Genomic DNA, 4,603 nt, shown 5'->3' with positions numbered 1-4,603 from the left:
GAACAACCCTCACCTATGTGCCTAGCTTCATAATTAATAATAAGTCTCCATGTCATTATTTGGGGGATAGCAGTCCGGATGAGAAAGTACCACAACTATGGTGCCTAGCATGGGGCACTTAAATCCACGCAAGACCAGAGAAATCTTGGGGAAAAATGGTTCTGAAAAAAAAAAAAACAGAAAACCCACAAGACAGGTGACTTATAAGCAGATTCCTCTAAGTGGGAACAGCTCTGAGACCGGATGAAACATAATAAGTCTTGTTGGCTACAGAGTCCTCATTACAGCTTGTTTATAGATAGAGTCCAAACAGACTTATAAAGTTGACAGATGCCTTTTCTCTGCTAAAACAGAAAACAGAAAATCATCTTTAGCTGAGTTGTATATACTACACATTTCATATTTGTGTTAGGGCAGATATGTATGTTACCTTTAAAAGTTTGTGTGTTTTCAGAACAAAAGTACCAAACATCAATACAGACAAGCATCCGATGTGATACATTCTCTCAAAATGCCTCTTTGCAGTTTCCTCAAAACCCTGCATCTAGGATAACTTCAAAACTGCTAGCTGAGAGGGTCCAGCCTCACAAAGTACTCCTGCCAGGATTTCAAATAAGACCTGCACTTTTCCATCATACAGAAAGGGGACAACAGCTAGCTCTTGCAGGATTAGATCATTATCTCAATTTTCTCTGGGTCCCTTAAAGCTGCTATCATTCCGAGACCACAGGAAGAAGTCTCAAGAATGCAACATCCACATTCCCAAGAGTAGAGTGGGTGGTTTCTGGTCCTTTGGTGGGCTATGAATGTTTACCATCATTCAGGGGGGTTGTTTGCAAGTTGTTACTAGTCATCATAGGACAGGAAACTGAACAGAAGAGAGTGGATTCAAAGATCCCTTTCTAAAAAGAAAAAGTGGGGATATAAGAATGATAGGATAAACGGGTAGATTATTGATTCTACTTTTAAACTAAAAAGTAACTATTAATCTCAAAGATTTTACATTGGTATGGGTTTTTGCATATTGATATAAATTTAAAGTTATTTTTGTTTTAACTTTATATATAATGGGTGCTTTAGAAAAGTGGTCCAATGAGCAGAAGACATAAAACATACAATTAACTGGTGATTGATCAGCAATGCCAAAGATTAATTGGTGTAATAATATCTAAGTGTGTGTCTTCTGCTCTCAATAAAAAGTATGAACAATAGGAAAGAAGAGGGAAATGAGGGTAAGAAAAAAGGAAAACAGGCAGGAGAGAAAAAAATTGAAGAAAAGGCAATAAAATAACCAATCGTCTATAGATATATTTAGTGAGGTTTAAAGGCTTGGTGAGGTGGCACAGTTTTGCTATGCTAGCACTTGGGAATTGTGGCAGATGGATTATCATGAATGAAATGGACACAAGTCAGGGTTACATAGTAAAAGCCAGTCTTTTAAGGTTATTAGGAGTAAAGTATAGGATAACCAACCTACAGTCCACAGCTCCAGAGAAGCTAGATAATAAGGGAGGGTCTAAAGAGGGGTACATGGATTTTCCTGAGAAGGGGAAATAAAAGAGATCTTCTGGGTAAACTGGGTGCAGGGATTGAGGGGATGGAGAGTTGGGAACCAGAGGGAGTGAGCTGGGTGCAGGGAGGGGGTTGGAGGCAGGATGGAGGAGGATAGTAACAAAAGAGACATCTTAATGGGGGCATTTCAGGGTTAAGGAGAAACCTGGTGCTAGGTCAGCCCCCAGGAACCACAAGAATGACCCCTCCGAAGACTCTTAGCAATGATAGGGAGGGTGCCTGAAATGGCCATCTACTGTAAGCAAATTGGTGACTTCCCTAACTGCCATCAGAGATACTCTATCTGATAACTGATGGAAGCAGAGGCAGAGATTCGCAGATGAGCACTACACTGAGCTCCAGTTTTGTGGGAGGGAGAGAGGAGGGATTGTACCAGCCAGAGGGTTCTGGATGGGGGAACTCACAGAGACAGCTGACCTCAACTCACAGGAGCTCATGGACGCTGGACCACCTGTCAGGGAGCCTGTATTCGACTGACCTATGTGCACCATGTTGGAATAGCTGTGACCTTCATGGAAGAGGTGTGTTACTAGGGTGGGCTTTGAAATTTCAAAAGCCCAGGTCAGTCTCTCTCCATCTCTCTCTCTCTCTCTCTCTCTGCAACTTGCAGATCAATGTGAGGTTTCATTTTATAAGTTTCCTTGGTTATGATGTCTACTCATAGCAATAGAGCAGTAACTAAGAAGGGGTAAATGCAGAAATCAATATTCTGAGACTATAGATTTTAACAGTTACTGTGTAGGATATAACAGTAGTGAGAAAGATTATGTACTTTAAAACAAGGGACATATTCCTCTTCACAATGTGGTACAACTGCAAAATATCAAAGCAAGTAGAAGCCATGAGTGGTTGTCATGAGAGAACAATTGCTTACTCAGATATGACACTTAAAATTATAGTAAGTTTGCCATCGTTCCCACTATGTGACAGAAGCTATCTATCAGCCATCTGTACCCAGATACATTTGAAGACTGAAAGAGAAATAAAGATAATCCAGACACATAAACAGTAAGCTTGAACTGAGAAAAGTGGAAGACAGTGAAGTTCAGAACAAAATGTGTGCCCTGCAGGAAGGAACTGATCAAATACATTAGCAAAGTCACCATTTTATCTTAATATATAACCAGTATCAATAATGTTAGCAGTGATTAGCTCTAATGAAAGGTAGTTAAAAACACAGACCCTTCTCAAACTGCAGATGACTACAGAAGGAAATGGAGATACAGGGGAGAGCAGCAAGAAGTGCTAAAAAAATTGTTAAACTGAAGTTAACTGTCAGGGGTGTGTGGACCATGAGAAGGACAGTCCTTCATAAATTATGACGTCTGAAGGCATAATAGAATTAAGGAAAATTTAAGTGAACACCATGAAATCAGCAGAAATAAAGGTAAAGGCATTTTAATCTTTCACGTACAAGCATGGTAACCTGATAGAAATATGTCAGAACCTGGATTACAATCCCTTCATCATGTAACAAAATATATTCAAAATCTGTTTATGTGGCTGCAATAGAATATCACAGTCTTTTGAACAGCACATTTTCACTACCTTTGGAGCAGACTTAGCTCGTGAGGGCTTCCTTTTGTTTGGAGGACGAGGGCAGCTTACTGCGCCCTAATGCAGCAAAATGAAGACAGCATAGCTCCAGGAAACACAGTAGCAACCACTTGGTTTAACATTTTTGATGCTAAACTGAAATTTTATAACCATTGGCCAGTTTCTTTTCCAAAATTTACCTCCACCATGGCTCCAAGCACTTGATAACCTCAAACTTCTGCCCTCGTATGAGACCAGTGTTAAAAGTCTATTCATAAAAACTGTGTTATTTATCTTTCTGGGCTGGAATTACTATCTCAGCAAATTAGGGAAAAAAAGTCATAAAAGTCAGATGTTTTTGGTTTTGATTTTAGTTTCCTATTTTCTTTATATTATCTCCACTTCATTAATTGATAAAATTCAATTACATCAAGGTTTATGAACTGATAAATTGGTGTACATGTAGTTTACCAAATGTTGGCATTATCAAGTTAGTTTATTCATCAACTTATCATGTTTTAGACTAAAGCTGACTTTATTGATCTTACAACTGAAAGTTGGTACTTTTTGGCCAAACTCTGCTCATTCAACCTCCCTCCATTGTGCTGGTACTCACCGTTATGCTATATGTTCATGTGATTTTAACATTTAGTTTCCTCTTTTCATGGTAACATATCTTACTTTTCTTTCTGTGTCTGATTTTTTAAATTTAAAATGTTCTTAATTTTCATTTGTGTTTTCATGAATGAAACAACATTTTCCTTTCAAGGCTGAACATTTTCAATGTGTGTGTGTGTGTTTGTGTGTGTAGGTGTGTCTCTGTGTATGTGTGTATGTGTGTGTGTGTGTATATGTGTGTCGATGTGTGTGTGTATGTGTGTGTATATATGTGTGTGTCGATGTGTGTGTGTATGTGTGTATGTGTGTGTGTGTGTGTGTGTGTGTGTGTGTGTGTGTGTGTGTGAATCCACTAACCGCCCTACATTCTATCTGCCTTTTCTTTCCCCATTAGTTCTTTTCTGGTGTATTCTGTCTCTATTCCTGGATTCTGCTGTGGTCTTCATTGGCTTATGAGCTAGGCACATCCCTGGCCAGTTATGAAAATTTTCATCTGTATCCTGGTTCTCACACCACAAGTTTTCTCCCTTTTTGCGACAAGAGAAGGCCCTCTAGTTGTCAGATAGCTCCCACTTTCGGGGATCTGCATCTTCTTTCATTTATCTCTCGGTCTTTTCCTGCCGGTTTCAGTAAGAAGTCAGAGGGAAGCCAGCCACCTTTCAACACTGTGCTTGCTGATTTTTTCAGTCACATATGCCTTTTTTTCCTATCCTTCAAGTTCTACCTCACACAAAGCAATGACCACAAATACAATTCAGTCCAGTTATTGGTCGTTTCATAATCGATTCTCCTCAAGTTCCAGTCCCCTGTTCTTCATTTCTGACTCAGACCTCAGTAGCATTAGTGGCTTAAATAACTGAAATGTATTTCATAGAAC

Source organism: Microtus oregoni, unplaced genomic scaffold (genome assembly GCF_018167655.1).
Source record: "Microtus oregoni isolate MIOR12 unplaced genomic scaffold, Mior012 000060F_ref0000265, whole genome shotgun sequence".
In the NCBI taxonomy this organism is placed as follows: Eukaryota; Metazoa; Chordata; class Mammalia; order Rodentia; family Cricetidae; genus Microtus; species Microtus oregoni.
The sequence above is the reverse complement of the archived record's forward strand: the minus strand, read 5'-3'. Positions refer to the sequence as shown.